Raw genomic sequence first — 17,500 nt, 5'->3', positions numbered from 1 at the left:
CATAACAAAGTCATCACCAACAGAAAGATGAACCTGGAGAAGAGTCACCTAAGCAAGCTGGTCCTGGGTCTCTGTTCACAAACACAAACAGACCCCAGAGAGCCACAGGACAGCAACACGATTAGACCCAACCAAGTCATGAGAAAGCAAAAAGATAATTCCTGACACATTGGAAAGTATAAACAAAAAAACTGAGCAAACTACAATGCTATTTGACCCTAAACAGAGAGTACACAGTGGCAGAACACCTGACCACTGTGACTGACCCAAACTTAAGGAAAGCTTTGACTATGTACAGACTGAGTGAGCATATCCTTGCTATTGAGAGAGGCTGCCATAAGCAGACCTGGTTCTCAAGAGAAGACAGTATATGTGCCCACTGCCCACAAAATGAAGTGGAACCTGAGGAGCACTTCCTAACCTCCTGCCAAATGTATGACCATGCATGTTAGAGACACATATTTCCCTCAGATTACACAGAACCACAAAGAATTCGAAAACAAACCCAATTTTGATAATTTTCCATATCTATTAGGTGAAATACCACAGTGTGCCATCACAGTAGCAATATTTGTGACCTGTTGCTACAAGAAAAAGGGCAACCAGTGAAGAACAAACACCATTGTAAATACAACCCATATTTACTATGTTTATTTATTTTCCCTTTTGTACTTGAACCATTTGCACATAATATGACATTTGACATTTCTTTATTCTTTTGAAACTTTTGTGTAATGAGTGTAATGATTACTGTTAATTTGTTTTATTCTTTATTTCACTTAAGTTTATTATGTATTTCACTTGCTTTGGCAACATAAACATATGTTTCCCATGCCAATAAAGCCCTTCAATTGAAATTGAAATTGAATTGAATTGATAGAAAGAAAGAGAGAGAGAAAGTGGTTGTTCCTAAATGCTTGAATCTCTCCTGGGTTCTCAGTCTGAGCTCAGTCTCAGCCATGACGCAATACATCTCTGCTACCACCTCCTTACCCTAACCCAGCCCCAATCCTCAGCCCTATACAGCTAGCTCAAACCCAGCCCCAACCCTCAGCCCTATACAGCCAGCTCAAACCCAGCCCCAACCCTCAGCCCTATACAGTCAGTTCAAACCCAGCCCCAACCCTCAGCCCTATACAGTCAGTTCAAACCCAGGCCCAACCCTCAGCCCTATACAGTCAGCTCAAACCCAGCCCCAATCCTCAGCCCTATACAGCTAGCTCAAACCCAGCCCCAACCCTCAGCCCTATACAGCCAGCTCAAACCCAGCCCCAGCCCCAACCCTCAGCCCTATACAGCCAGTTCAAGCCCAGCCCCAACCCTCAGCCCTATACAGTCAGCTCAAACCCAGCCCAAACCCTCAGCCCTATACAGTCAGCTCAAACCCAGCCCCAACCCTCAGCCCTATACAGTCAGCTCAAACCCAGCCCCAACCCTCAGCCCTATACAGCCAGCTCAAACCCAGCCCCAACCCTCAGCCCTATACAGTCAGTTCAAACCCAGCCCCAACCCTCAGCCCTATACAGTCAGCTCAAACCCAGCCCCAACCCTCAGCCCTATACAGCCAGTTCAAACCCAGCCCCAACCCTCAGCCCTATACAGTCAGCTCAAACCCAGCCCCAACCCTCAGCCCTATACAGCCAGCTCAAACCCAGCCCCAACCCTCAGCCCTATACAGTCAGCTCAAACCCAGCCCCAACCCTCAGCCCTATACAGTCAGCTCAAACCCAGCCACAACCCTCAGCCCTATACAGTCAGCTCAAACCCAGCCACAACCCTCAGCCCTATACAGCCAGTTCAAACCCAGCCCCAACCCTCAGCCCTATACAGTCAGCTCAAACCCAGCCACAACCCTCAGCCCTATACAGCCAGTTCAAACCCAGCCCCAACCCTCAGCCCTATACAGTCAGCTCAAACCCAGCCACAACCCCTATAGCTAGGATACACACTGTTAGCACATATGGATTTGTCTTTAGGAATCTTTGGTGTTACTCTATTATTGTAACCCTAGATGAAATCGCTGTGTTTGGTTATGCAGTGATGATGATATCAGTATATGTAAATCCCCTACAAAGGAAGCTGGTTATTTTTATATTGTATCTCTAACATCTGAACAGTGCATGAGCACTATAGTGAATGTGTTACTTCAGGTAGCTCACCCAGGATGCACCTGTGAAATGTACTGGTGGTGCTACAGTACGGCCTTGTTAGGAGAACACTTCTGTCAACGTCATGTGATCTATCAAACTCCAGCTGACTGTTCTGCCTCCAGTACTATGTCTACCACGAGTCCACCAGTCAGACAGTCAACAGCTTGTAACAACTCCTGTAAAGTGTATATTTTATTTGCTCTTAAAAACTGGACATCCCATGACAGTACTCTGTGCCAACAAAACTGGACATCCCATGACAGTACTCTGTGCCAACAAAACTGGACATCCCATGACAGTACTCTGTGCCAACAAAACTGGACATCCCATGACAGTACTCTGTGCCAACAAAACTGGACATCCCATGACAGTACTCTGTGCCAACAAAACTGGACATCCCATGACAGTACTCTGTGCCAACAAAACTGGACATCCCATGACAGTACTCTGTGCCAACAAAACTGGACATCCCATGACAGTACTCTGTGCCAACAAAACTGGACATCCCATGACAGTACTCTGTGCCAACAAAACTGGACATCCCATGACAGTACTCTGTGCCAACAAAACTGGACATCCCATGACAGTACTCTGTGCCAACAAAACTGGACATCCCATGACAGTACTCTGTGCCAACAAAACTGGACATCCCATGACACTACTCTGTGCCAACAAAACTGGACATCCCATGACAGTACTCTGTGCCAACAAAACTGGACATCCCATGACAGTACTCTGTGCCAACAAAACTGGACATCCCATGACACTACTCTGTGCCAACAAAACTGGACATCCCATGACACTACTCTGTGCCAACAAAACTGGACATCCCATGACAGTACTCTGTGCCAACAAAACTGGACATCCCATGACACTACTCTGTGCCAACAAAACTGGACATCCCATGACAGTACTCTGTGCCAACAAAACTGGACATCCCATGACAGTACTCTGTGCCAACAAAACTGGACATCCCATGACAGTACTCTGTGCCAACAAAACTGGACGTACCATGGCCTTTAGTTCATGACAGTGTATCTTCACGAGACAGAAACGCATTGAAATAAGTTCATTTCATAACTTTTTCAAAGACATTCTCAAAGCAGCCCTCAGGGGTTTAGTCATTTCAATGAAGGTGCATGAAAATGTAATTCATTAACTTACTAACTTTCTCCATATTCCTCTCTATATTTCTTTATAGGTAGGAGAGAGAGAGAGAGAGAGAGAGAGAGAGAGAAAGAAAGAGAGAGAGACATAGAGAAAGAGAGCGAGAGAGAGAGAGAGAGACATAGAGAAAGAGAGAGACAGAGAGCGAGAGAGAGAGAGAGGGAGTGGGGGAGAGACAGAGAGCGAGGGAGAGAGAGAGAGAGAGAAAGATGGAGAGAGAGAGCAAGAGAGAGGGAGAGAGAGAGAGAGAAAGAGAGCGAGAGAGACATAGAGAAAGAGAGAGACAGAGAGCGAGAGCGAGAGAGAGAGAGAGAGAGAGGGAGTGGGGGAGAGAGAGAGAGGGAGAGAGAGAGAGAGAGAGAGAAAGAGGTTACTGATGAAAACTGATGTGAAGTGACAAAGACGTCCTTTATACCCACTCTCCGGCACATGTTAGTGCAGCTGGGCAGTGTGTGTGCGTTCGCACACGCCTGTGTGTGTGTGTGTGTGTGTGTGTGTGTGTGTGTGTGTGTGTGTGTGTGTGTGTGTGTGTGTGTGTGTCTGGCCACAATAACCCAGTGATAGGTGAAGACGATCTTGATATGCCACTGATTAACATGGTTCTGTTGCAGTGAACTAACTTCCTACAGGTGGTAGTTTACCTGTGTTGTATTAGTGGTGTGTGCAGTGAACACACATAATGTTTGGATAAAACACCATTGACAAGCTGTCAGCAGAGTATATCTAGGTAAATATGAGTCTCGGACTTGGGTGTATACATACACACACAGGGGCATGCACAGATGGCCACACACACACACACACACACACACACACACACACACACACACACACACACACACACACACACACACACACACACACACACACACACACACACACACACACACACACACACACACACACACACACACACACACACACACACACACACACACACACACACAGAGTGAGCATCAACATAGAGAGAGAATAGAAGGCTGTGGCAGCATGACAGTGAGAAGGTCACCCAGCATCTCTCTCTCTGGGTATCAGCACGGTCTCCTCATTGTGTGTGTGTGTGTGTGTGTGTCTGTGTGTGTGTGTGTGTGTGTGTGTGTGTGTGTGTGTGTGTGTGTGTGTGTGTGTGTGTGTGTGTGTGTGTGTGTGTGTGTGTGTGTGTGTGTGTGTGTGTGTGTGTGTGTGTGTGTGTGTGTGTGAACAGCATCAGTGCTCTGTTGACTCCAGATACCTGATACGCCCGTCCGATGGTGAGTGCGTAAGCAGAAACCAGGGTCTATGAATGTCCTACTGCAAAACATCATCATAAACACACACACACACACACACACACACACACACACACACACACACACACACACACACACACACACACACACACACACACACACACACACACACACACACACACACACACACACACACACACACACACACACACACACACACAGGACAATGACATCCCAGTTTGCCAGTATACTGTGGAAAGCTTTGACTAAACCCAGATCTTTCATGTCTACTAACACAGAGGAGTGGAATGGGCTAGGGGTGGCCTACACACACACACACACCATAGTCTGCTAAATGACTTATGCTTAGCTGGCTCCCTCCACAACAAAGAGGTATGGGCTAGGGGCTGTTTTGGGGCGAAACTGTGTTATTTGTATTTGTATTTATTATAGATCCCCATTAGTTCCTGCCAAGGCAGCAGCTACTCTTCCTGGGGTCCATTAGTTCCTGCCAAGGCAGCAGCTACTCTTCCTGGGGTCCATTAGTTCCTGCCAAGGTAGCAGCTACTCTTCCTGGGGTCCATTAGTTCCTGCCAAGGCAGCAGCTACTCTTCCTGGGATCCATTAGTTCCTGCCAAGGCAGCAGCTACTCTTCCTGGGGTCCATTAGTTCCTGCCAAGGCAGCAACTACTCTTCCTGGGGTCCATTAGTTCCTGCCAAGGCAGCAGCTACTCTTCCTGGGGTCCATTAGTTCCTGCCAAGGCAGCAGCTACTCTTCCTGGGGTCCATTAGTTCCTGCCAAGGCAGCAGCTACTCTTCTTGGAGTCCAGAAACATTAAGGCAGTTATATACAATTTCAAATATTTCATGACATGACATGCGTGCCCTCAGGCCACTACTCTACTACCACATATCCACAACACAAAATCCATGTGTACGTGTGTGTATAGTGCATATGTCATCATGTGTGTGTGTGCATGTGTCTGTGCCTGTGTGTGTCTCTTCACAGTCCCTGCTGTTCCATAAGGAGTATTTTTTATCAGTTTTTTTTAGCTGATTCTACTGCTTGCATCAGTTACCTGACGTGGAATAGAGTTCCATGTAGTCATGGCTCTATGTAGTACTGTCCGCCTCCCATAGTCTGTTCTGGACTTGGGGACTGTGAAGAAACTTCTGGTGGCATGTCTTGTGGGGTATGCATTGGTGTCCGAGCTGTGTGCTCTCAGTCGTGCTAGTAGTTTAAACAGACAGCTCGGTACATTCAGCATGTTAAAATTTCTTACAAAAACAAGTAGTGATGAAGTCAATCTCTCCTCCACTTTGTGCCAGGAGAGATTGACATACATATGATCAATGTTAGCTCTTCGCGTACATTTAAGGGCCCGCCGTGCTGCCCTGTTCTGATCCAATTGTGATTTTCCTAAGTTCCTCTTTGTGGCACCTGACCACACGACTGAACAGTAGTCCAGGTGTGACAACACTAGGGCCTGTAGGACCTACCTTGTTGATAGTGCGTTTAAGAATGCAGAGCAGCGCTTTATTATGGACAGACTTCTCCCCATCTTAGCTACGACTGCATCAATATGTTTTGACCATGACAGTTTACAATCCAGGGTTACTCCAAGCAGTTCAGTCACATTCAGTACAACATTTGGTTGAGGTTTATAATTTAATGAATGATTTGTCCAAAATACAATGCTTCTAGTTTTTGAAATATTTAGGACTAACTTATTTCTTGCCACCATTCTGAAACTGACTGCAGCTCTTTGTTAAGTGTTGCAGTAATTTCACTCGCTGTAGTAGCTGACGTGTAAAGTGTTGAGTCATCTGCATACAGAGACACACTGGCTTTACTCAAATTGAAAAAAGTAAGGGGCCTAGACAGCTGCCCTGGGAAATTCCTGATTCTACCTGGATTATGTTGGAGAGGCTTCCATTAAAGAACACCCTCTGTGTTCTGTTACTTTCTATACAATATAGCAGGGGGTGTAAAGCCATAACACACATGTTTTTCCAGCAGTAGACTGTGATCAATAATATCAAAAGCTACATTGAAGTCTAACAAAGAAACTCACACCATATTTGTATCATACATTTCTCTCAGCCAATCATCAGTAATTTGTGTAAGTGCTGTGCTTGTTGAATGTCCTTTGTTATAACTGTGCTGAAAGTCTGTTGTCAATTTGTTTAATGTCAAATAGCATTGTATCTGGTCAAACAGCATTTTTTCCTAAAGGGACCTTGATAAGTATGATCATGTTTCTGTTACTATTAATGGTGCATGACAGAAACCTAGAACACACAGACTCACACAGAGAGAGTGCAGTCGTGTGTGTAATTAGTCCACCCAGCCTGGGGGCTGTATTCAGTATCAGTCTAGTTTGTCTTAGCTGCTGTTTCTAATAACTCCATCCTCTGATGACTTGGGAACCTTCCCAAAACAAACCGTACGTCCCATTCCACCGCCACATTCCTGAGCCGGAGCTCAGCATTCCGGGCCTGGCAGGGTTCCGGGGATGTGTGTTCTGATGTAACGCAGCAGAAGGTGTTGACTCAGCGTTCTGAAACCAGCAGTTGGAACAAAGACATATTATCTCTGCTAGCCAGCTAACATAGCTATAGACAGGCTATCTAGTCTCTGGCTAGACCTGCTAACATAGCTATAGACAGGCTATCTAGTCCCTGCTAGCCAGCTAACATAGCTATAAACAGGCTATATAGTCTCTGGCCAAACCTGCTAACACAGCTAACACCTCCTCAATGCTGGTTGACAGTTCATGTACTAAACTTTGACCTAGAAAATGTTGTTGTCACATATAACATATAAGATTAAAACCTAATTTAGTTGGATGGATATATTTAGCTTGATCTAATTTCAGGCCAAACTCTAGTGAATTATGGCATATGTTGACGTATATGAAATTGTGAAATTATGGCATGGGGTGTCATTTTATTTTAATTGCAATTTCCTAATGGCCACTAGGGGCAATGCAATCACTTATTAACATCTAGTATGCTCGTGAGGAGCTAGGGTGTTGGGGATGTTGTTGGGTTTGGGGTTGGGGATGTTGTTAGGGTTGAGGATGTTGTTGGGGTTGGGGTTGGGGTTGGGGTTGGAGATGTTGTTGGGTTTGGGGTTGGGGATGTTGTTAGGGTTGAGGATGTTGTTGGGGTTGGGGTTGGGGTTGGAGATGTTGTTGGGGTTGAGGATGTTATTGGGGATGAGATTGGGGTTGGGGTTGAGGTTGGGGATGTTGTTGGGGTTGGGGTTGGGGTTGGAGATGTTGTTGGGGTTGGGGTTGGGGTTGGAGATGTTGTTGGGGTTGAGGATGTTATTGGGGTTGAGGATGTTGTTGGGGATGAGATTGGGGTTGGGGTTGAGGTTGGGGATGTTGTTGGGGTTGGGGTTGAGGATGTTGTTTGGGATGGGGATGTTGTTGGGGTTGGGGTTGAGGATGTTGTTTGGGATGGGGATGTTGTTGGGGTTGGGGATGTTGTTGGGGTTGGGGTTGTAGACATTGTTGGGGTTGGGGATGTTGTTGGGGTTGGAGATGTTGTTGGGGTTGGGGTAATGGATGTTGTTGGGGTTGGGGATGTTGTTGGGGTTGGGGTTGGAGATATTGTGGGGTTGGGGATGTTGTTGGGGTTGAGGATGTTGTTGGGGATGAGATTGGGGTTGGGGTTGAGGTTGGGGATGTTGTTGGGGTTGGGGTTGGGGATGTTGTTGGGGTTGGGGTTGGGGATGTTGTTGGGGTTGGGGTTGGGGATGTTGTTGGGGTAGGGGATGTTGTTGGGGTTGGGGATGTTGTTGGGGATGAGATTGGGGTTGGGGTTGAGGTTGGGGATGTTGTTGTGGTTGGGAATGTTGTTGTGGTTGAGGATATTGTTGGGGTTGGGGATGTTGTTGGGGTTGAGGTTGGGGTTGAGGACAGGCTTAAACCATGAGCTACAGTACTGCTACGAGGATAGTGTATTCAAGCCCTGTGCTAAACACTTGTTTTGTAATTTTGGTTAACCCTATCTTAACCCTTAACCCTTTACCTTAACCAATCGTATTTAATACCTAAACTTAACTGTCAAGGTTAGTTTTGGTTTTACTTTAGCGCATTTTGATTGACAGCTATCGTGTGTCTGTGTGTATGTGTGTGAGCGCACTCTTGTCCTAAAATCTCAGTACTTCAGACAGCTGCACAATAGATTGAGAAAGAATGAACAAAAAGTGAAAGAGAGGAGGAGAAAGAGGGAAGGGAAAAGAGGAGAGAACGTGGGAAGAGAGAAAGGCCCACTGAGAGGATTCACCATGTAGACTGGAAAATAAAAAAGCCCTACTCACTGAAATAGTCTTCAGATGTTTGCACCATGTACCAAGACATACGTGATGGTAAAAGCTACACTTTGAATGTGAAATTTAACTTGTAATGGCAACTGTATAGCTGCTGTAACTACACACATCTTTCAAAACAAGCAGAGTGTAGGTAGTAATCAGTGTGTGGTATGTCCAACACAACTTTCCTCTTGGGGACAATAAGAGTGGATCGTATTGTATACTGTATACTGTCTGTGTCTGTGTGCCAAGGCTACAGTGTTACTTCAGGTCAGGAGAGGCTTCTCTCTCTCTCTCTCTGCTTTCCAGAGAACCATCATACCAACAGACGTGGAGATGAGAGGTTTGCGGATGTTGGATAAATGTGAAATATCGACCTGGGCTTGTAAGATCAAGTTACTTATGAGAAGCACAAGAGAGGTGAGGACTCTGTGCCACCATGCCTGCATTAGCTACAGGTCTGAGAGGACACACACAAACACACACACACCAATTCCTTATTACACTCTCTTCACTCATGTGTACTTCTGTGCTAAAAGCTATCTCCCACTTCTTACCATCCTTTTTCTCTCTCTCCCTCTCTCGCACTCTCCCTCTCTCTCCCCTTTCAATTCAATTCAATTCAAGGGGCTTTATTGGTATTTGAAACATATGTTTACATTGCCAAAGCAAGTGAAATAGATAATAACCAAAGTGAAATAAACAATAAAATGAACAGTAAACATTACAATCACAAAAGTTCCAAAAGAACAAAGTGATTTAAAATGTCATATGTCTATATACAGTGTTGTAATGATGTGCAAACAATTAAAATACAAAAGGGTAAATAAATAAACATAAATATGGGTTGTATTTACAATGGTGTTTATTTTTTTATTTCACCTTTATTTAATCAGGTAGGCTAGTTGAGAACAAGTTCTCATTTGCAACTGCGACCTGGCCAAGATAAAGCAAAGCAGTTTGTCACACACACAACAACACAGAGTTACACATGGAATAAACAAACATACAAAAAAAAATCTATATACAGCATTTGTAAGTCGCTCTGGATAAGAGCGTCTGCTAAATGACTTAAATGTAAATGTAAATGTAAATGTGCAAATGAGGTAGGATAAGAGAGGTAAGGTAATAAATAGGCCATGGTGGTGAAGTAACTACAATATAGCAATTAAACACTGGAATGGTAGGATGTACGGAAGATGAATGTGCAAGTAGAGATACTGGGGTGCAAAGGAGCAAGATAAATAAATAAAGACAGTATGGGGATGAGGTAGATTGGATGGGCTATTTACAGATGGGCTATGTACAGGTGCAGTGATCTGTGAGCTGCTCTGACAGCTGGTGCTTAAAGCTAGTGATGGAGGTAAGAGTCTCCAGCTTCAGAGATTGTTACAGTTCGTTCCAGTCATTGGCAGCAGAGAACTGGAAGGAGAGGCGGCCAAAGGAGGAATTGGCTTTGGGGGTGACCAGTGAGATATACCTGCTGGAGCGCGTGCTACGGGTGGGTGCTGCTATGGTGACCAGTGAGCTGAGATAAGGCGGGGCTTCACCTAGCAGAGACTTGGAGATGACCTGGAGCCAGTGGGTTTGGCGACGAGTATGAAGCGATGGCCAGCCAACGAGAGTGTACAGGTCGCAGTGGTGGGTAATATATTGGGCTTTGGTGACAAAACGGATGGCACTGTGATAAACTGCATCCATTTTGTTGAGTAGAGTGTTGGAGGCTATTTTATAGATGACATCGCCGAAGTCGAGGATCGGTAGTGTGGTCAGTTTTACGAGGGTATGTTTGGCTGCATGAGTGAAGGATGCTTTGTTGCGAAATAGGAAGCCGATTCTAGATTACATTTTGGATTGGAGATGCTTAAAGTGAGTCTGGAAGGAGAGTTTACAGTCTAGCCAGACACCTAGGTATTTGTAGTTGTCCACGTATTCTAAGTCAGAACCGTCCAGAGTAGTGATGCTGGACGGGCAGGCAGGTGCGGGCAGTGATCGGTTGAAGAGCATGCACTTAGTTTTACTTGCATTTAAGAGCAGTTGGAGGCCACGGAAGGAGAGTTGTATGGCATTGAAGCTCGTCTGAGGGTTAGTAACACAGTGTCCAAAGAAGGGCCAGAAGTATACAGAATGGTGTCGTCTGCGTAGAGGTGGTTCAGAGAATCACCAGCAGCGAGAGTGACATCATTGGTGTATACAGAGAAGAGAGTCGGCCCGAGAATTGAACCCTGTGGCACCCCATAGAGACTGCAAGAGGTCCGGACAACAGGCCCTCCGATTTGACACACTGAACTCTATCAGATAAGTAGTTGGTGAACCAGGTGAGGCAATCATTTGAGAAACCAAGGCTGTTGAGTCTGCCAATAAGAATGTAGTGATTGATAGAGTCGAAAGCCTTGGCCAGGTCGATGAATACGGCTGCACAGTAACGTCTCTTATCGATGGCGGTTATGATATTATTTAGGACCTTGAGCATGGCTGAGGTGCACCCATGACCAGCTCTGAAAGCAGATTGCATAACGGAGAAGGTACGGTGGGATCCGAAGTGGTCGGTAATCTGTTTGTTGACTTGGCTTCCGAAGACCTTATAAAGGCAGGGTAGGATAGATATAGGTCTGTAGCAATTCGGGTCTAGAGTGTCTCCACCTTTGAAGAGGGGGATGACCGCGGCAGCTTTCCAATCTTTGGGAATACGAAAGAGAGGTAATAGTAATAGGGGTTGCAACAATTTCAGCATATCATTTTAAATAGAGAGGGTCCAGATTGTCTAACCCGGCTGATTTGTAAGGGTCCAGGTTTTGCAGTTCTTTAAGAACATCGGCTATCTGGATTTGGGTGAAGGAGAAATGGTGGGGGCTTGGGCGAGTTGCTGTGGGGAGTGCAGGGCTGTTGACCGGGGTAGGGTTAGCCAGGTGGAAAGCATGGCCAGCCGTAGAAAAATGCTTATTGAAATTCTCAGTTATAGTGGATTTATCGGTGGTGACAATGTTTCCTAGCCTCAGTGCAGTGAGCAGCTGGGAGGAGGTGCTCTTCTCCATGGACTTTACAGTGCCCCAGAACTTTTTTGAGTTAGCCTTAGCTTTTCTTAACTGCCTGTGTATATTTGTTCCTGACTTCCCTGAAAAGTTGCATATCACGGGGGCTATTCGATGCTAATGCAGAACACCACAGGATGTTTTTTGTGCTGGTCAAGGGCAGTCAGGTCTGGAGAGAACCAAGGGCTATATCTGTTCCTGGTTCTACATTTTTTTGAAAGGGGCATGCTTATTTAAGATGGTGAGGAAGGCCTGCTCGCTGAAGTGTTTTAGGGAGCGTTTGATAGTGATGAGAGTGGTCGCTTGACCGCAGACCCGTTACGGATGCAGGCAATGAGGCAGTGATCGCTGAGATCTTGGTTAAAAACAGCAGAGGTGTATTTGGAGGGCAAGTTGGTTAGGATGATATCTATGAGGGTGCCCGTGTTTACGGATTTGGGGTTGTACCTGGTGGGTTCATTGATAGTTTGTAAGAGATTGAGGGCATCAAGCTTAGATTGTAGGATGGCTGGGGTGTTAAGCATGTCCCAGTTTAGGTCACCTGGCAGCACTTGCTCTGAAGATAGATGGGGGGCAATCAGTTCACATATGGTGTCCAGGGAACAGCTGGGGGCAGAGGGTGGTCTATAGCAAGCGGCAACGGTGAGAGACTTGTTTCTGGAAAGGTGCATTTTTAAAAGTAGAAGCTCAAATTGTTTGGGTACAGACCTGGATAGTAAGACAGAACTCTGCAGGCTATCTCTGCAGTAGATTGCAACACCGCCCCCTTTGGCAGTTCTATCTGTGGGAAAATGTTGTAGTTAGGGATGGAAATTTCAGGGTTTTTGGTGGTCTTCCTGAGCCTGGATTCAGACACGGCTAGGACATTCGGGTTGGCAGAGTGTGCTAGGGCAGTGAATAAAACAAACTTAGGGAGGAGGCTTCTAATGTTAACATGCATGAAACCAAGGCTTTTACGGTTACAGAAGTCAGCAAATTATAGCGCCTGGGGAACGGGAGTGGAGCTAGGCACTGCAGGGCCTGGATTAACCTCCACATCAGCAGAGGAACAGAGGAGGAGTAGGATGGGTACGGCTAAAGGCTAAAATGACTGGTCGTCTAGTACGTTCAGAACAGAGAGAATTTCAAAACAGGAGCAGATTTCTGGGCACGGTAGAATAGATTCAAGGCATAATGTACAGACAAAGGAATGGTAGGATATGGATACAGTGAGGGTAAACCTGTGCCTAGAGTGACGATGAAAGAGATATTGTCCCTAGAAATATAATTTAAACCAGGTGAGGTCACTGCATGTGTGGTAGGTGGAACTAAAGTGTTAAATAAGGCGTATTGAGCAGGGCTAGAGGCTCTACAGTGAAATAAGGCAATAAATACTAACCAAAACAGAAATGGACAAGGCATATTGACGTTAGCGAGAGGCATGCATAGCCGAGTGATCATAGGAGTCCAGTGAGTGGCTTCAGGCAGCTTGCGGGCCGGGGCTAGCAAGCTAACAGAAGGGCCTTGGAGGGACGTTGCAACGGAAGAAAGTCTGTTGTGGCCCTCTCGTGCTATTACATCAGCAGATGGATCAGCAGGGCTCCGTGTGGTAAACCAGGCCAAAAAAGAGATATTATAGCCCAAGTAGTGGCTGATGGACCTCTTTGGCTAGCCGGGAGATGGGCCTAGCAAGGCTAGCTCCAGGCTAATTGGTTATTGCTTCGGGACAGTGACGTTAGCCAGGAGTGGCCACTCGAATAGCAGCTAGCTAGCTGCGGTGATCCAGGTGAAGAAAATAAATAAATAAATAAAAGGTTCAGAGCTTGCGGTAGGAATGCGGAGATATGGAGAAAAAGAAGTCAGAATTGCTCTGGTTTGAGTCGCGCTGTGCAGACTGGCGAGAGTTGTCCGTGCTAGAGGTGGCTGATGACCGCTAGCTGACTACTAGCTAGTAGCTAGTTAGCTGGCTAGCATCTGTTGTGGTTCCGGTTCAGGCGACGGTTCAGATGACGGATCAGCAGGGCTCCGTATGGTGGGTATAGTGGCCAAAGAATTTGTCCGATGGGCCTCTTAAGCTAACAGTCCGATGTACTTTAGACAGCTAGCGGGCCATGGCTAACTAGTAGCCAGTTAGCTGGTAGCCAGTTAGCTGGCTATCTTTTGATGAGTTGATGAGTTCTTAAGTATAAAAATAGCATATCCGTACCACATTGGGTGAGGCCGGTTGCAGGAGAGTATATTCAGTCCGTAGGTTAGAAAGTGATATTAAAAGATTAAATATATATACGGGATTTTTTTTGTTGTAAAAATAATTTTTACAAGTGACAGGAAGGGACAAGACAAAAACACACGTCCGACTGCTACGGCATCTTGGAAGAAAAACATTATTCACCGGTTGCCCTTTTCTTGTGGCAACAGGTCACAAATCTTGCTGCTGTGATTGCACAGTGTGGTATTTCACCCAATAGATATGGGAGTTTATCAAAATGTAACTTGTTTTCGAATTCTTTGTGGGTCTGTGTAATCTGAGGGAAATATGTGTCTCTAATATCGTCATACATTTGGCAGGAATTCTTGGTTGGTGAGCGAACCCCAGACCTCCCAACCATAAAGGGCAATGGGTTCTATAACTGATTCAAGTACTTTTAACCAGATCCTAATTGGTATGTCAAATTTTATATTCCTTTTGATGGCATAGAAGGCCCTTCTTGCCTTGTCTCTCAGATCGTTCACAGCTTTGTGGAAGTTACCTGTGGTGCTGATGTTTAGGCCAAGGTAGGTATAGTTTGTTGTGTGCTCTAGGGCAACAGTGTCTAGATGGAATTTGTATTTGTGGTCCTGGCAACTGGACCTTTTTTGGAACACCATTATTTTGTTCTTACTGAGATTTACTGTCAGGGCCCAGGTCTGAAAGAATCTGTGTAAAAGATCTAGGTTCTGCTCTAGGCCCTCCGTAGTTGGGGACAGAAGCACAAGATCATCAGCAAATAGTAGACATTTGACTTCAGATTCTAGTAGGGTGAGGCCGGGTGCTGCAGAGTGTTCTACTGCCCTTGCCAATTCGTTGATATATATGTTGAAGAGGGTGGGGCTTAAGCTGCATCCCTGTCTCACCCCACGGCCTTGTGGGACAAATGTGTGTTTTTTGCCTATTTTAACCGCACACTTCTTGTTTGTGTACATGGATATTATAATGGTCTATGTTTTTCCCCCAACACCACTTTCCATCAATTTGTAAATCAGATCCTCATGCAAAATTGAGTCAGAAACCTTTTTGAAATCAATAAAGCATGAGAAGTCTTTGCTTTTGTTTTGGTTCATTTGTTTGTCAATTAGGGTTTGCAGGGTGAATATGTGGTCTGTCGGTAAAAATACAATTTGACATTTGCTCAGTACATTGTACTGAGGAAATTAGGAAATGAGTCTGCTGTTAATGATAATGCAGAGGATTTCCCCAAGGTTGCTGTTGACGCATATCCCATTGTAGTTATTTGTCTCAAATTTGTCTCCACTTTTGTGGCCTGGGGTGATCAGTCCTTGTTTCCAAATATTGGGGAAGATGCCAGAGCTCCCTCCCTCTCACACTCTGTCACTTCTCTCACACCTCCTTTTGTCAGGTTCTCTCCTCTGCTCCTCTATTATCTTTGGTGTGAAACATCAGAGTTCAGTCTGAGGCTAAAGGCTGACATGTAAAGTCTCAGAGACACTCAGAGAGATGCCATCGCCTGCGTATGAGATGTCACCCTATTCCCCAAATAGTACACTACTTTGAACAGAGTCCTATTGGTTCCACCCTATTCCTTATTTATTGTGCTACCATTTACAAGAGTCCGAAAGACCCTGGCCAAAAGCAGTGCACTAAATAGGAAATAGGGTCTGATTTTGGACGTAGCCATGGGATGAATTAGAACTTGTTGTATTGAGCTGTCAATCAAACGGCAACATAGTTACCACAGTGTGGGTTTCCTGCTTCGGATTAGTGACATTTGTCAAACTTGTAATAGTGTTACAATTATGTTTCTGATGTTTTCAAATACGGGTGTTTCAACAAGTTGTCTATCATGTTATGTTACTCTGAGGCTGCGTCCCAATAAGAACTTATTTTCTATATAGTGCGCTACTTTTGACCAGAGCCCTATGGACCTAGAGTGACATATATAGGCAACAGGGTGGCATTTGAGATGCTGTCCGAGCCTCATAACAGACACATAACTCTCCAGAGGACTGGGGGATGAGCCTCATAACAGACACATAACCCTCCAGAGGACTGGGGGACGAGCCTCATAACAGACACATAACCCTCCAGAGGACTGGGGGACGAGCCTCATAACAGACACATAACCCTCCAGAGGACTGGGGGACGAGCCTCATAACAGACACATAACCCTCCAGAGGACTGGGGGACAAGCCTCATAACAGACACATAACCCTCCAGGGGACTGGGGGACGAGCCTCATAACAGACACATAACCCTCCAGAGGACTGGGGGACGAGCCTCATAACAGACACATAACCCTCCAGAGGACTGGGGGACGAGCCTCATAACAGATACATAACCCTCCAGAGGACTGGGGGACGAGCCTCATAACAGACACATAACCCTCCAGAGGACTGGGGGACGAGCCTCATAACAGACACATAACCCTCCAGAGGACTGGGGGACGAGCCTCATAACAGACACATAACACTCCAGAGGACTGGGGGACGAGCCTCATAACAGACACATAACCCTCCAGAGGACTGGGGGACGAGCCTCATAACAGACACATAACCCTCCAGAGGACAAGGGGAAATGAGAACACAAAGGGTTGATTCAGAACTACAGGATATTAGTTACAGGGAAACGATGCCTGTGACAGATATAGATAGCAGGTATGCATGCGTGCCTGCGTGCGTGCCTGCGTGCGTGCCTGCGTGCGTGCCTGCGTGCATCCGTGCCTACTTGCGTGTGTGCACATCTGTGTTTGTTTATAATTACAAATAAAGCCTGTCAATTATACAGACAGTGTTCTATTGTAAATAAACAAAATATTAGCCACGAGCTCCGGCTCCAAGGGAAACGTGTTTAAGCCCAGTGACAGGCACTCGTTATTTATGCCTAAACTTAGTGCCTAACTTAACCAGCCGGGACGTGCCGGCGACAGCAGCAGAGCAAACCAGGATGTCCAAAACACATTTGACGTTTGGAGAAACATGGACAAAAGTCGGAATCTGAAGTCAAATTGGTCAAACTGTGAGACAGAAAGAGAGCAGATATGGGGCTACTGCACAGAGCAGCAAAAGAGAAAGGAGGGGATATGTCGGGCTTATCTCTCGCTGTCTCTGTCTCTGTCTCTGTCTCTGTCTCTGTCTCTGTCTCTCTCTCTCTCTCTCTGTCTCTGTCTCTGTCTCTCTCTCTCTCTCGCTGTCTCTGTCTCTGTCTCTGTCTCTGTCTCTCTTTCTCTCTGTCTGTCTCTCTCTCTCTCCATGTCTCTGTCTCTGTCTCTGTCTCTGTCTCTGTCTCTCTTTCTCTCTGTCTGTCTCTCTCTCTCTCCATGTCTCTGTCTCTCTCTCTCCATGTCTCTGTCTCTCTGTCTCTCTCTGTCTCTCTGCGTCTCTCTCTGTCTCTCTCTCTCCATG

General features: G+C 45.9%; 1 protein-coding gene across 2 annotated transcripts in view; it reads left to right on the top strand.

The window, feature by feature from the left end:
- LOC139575748 (tumor necrosis factor alpha-induced protein 8-like protein 3) overlaps positions 1–17,500 on the top strand; it is a 37,845-nt gene that overhangs the window by 12,732 nt on the left and 7,613 nt on the right. Inside the window, exon 2 of one of the 2 annotated variants that reach the window (XM_071401012.1) lies at positions 9,180–9,290. The exons of the other annotated variant lie outside the window; for it this stretch is intronic. The gene's annotated coding sequence lies outside the window, so the exon portion shown is untranslated. The remainder of the gene's footprint in view (positions 1–9,179; positions 9,291–17,500) is intronic. 2 annotated transcript variants of the gene reach the window in all.

This window comes from Salvelinus alpinus, chromosome 5 (genome assembly GCF_045679555.1).
Source record: "Salvelinus alpinus chromosome 5, SLU_Salpinus.1, whole genome shotgun sequence".
NCBI lineage: Eukaryota > Metazoa > Chordata > Actinopteri > Salmoniformes > Salmonidae > Salvelinus > Salvelinus alpinus.
The sequence above is the reverse complement of the archived record's forward strand: the minus strand, read 5'-3'. Positions and strand labels throughout refer to the sequence as shown.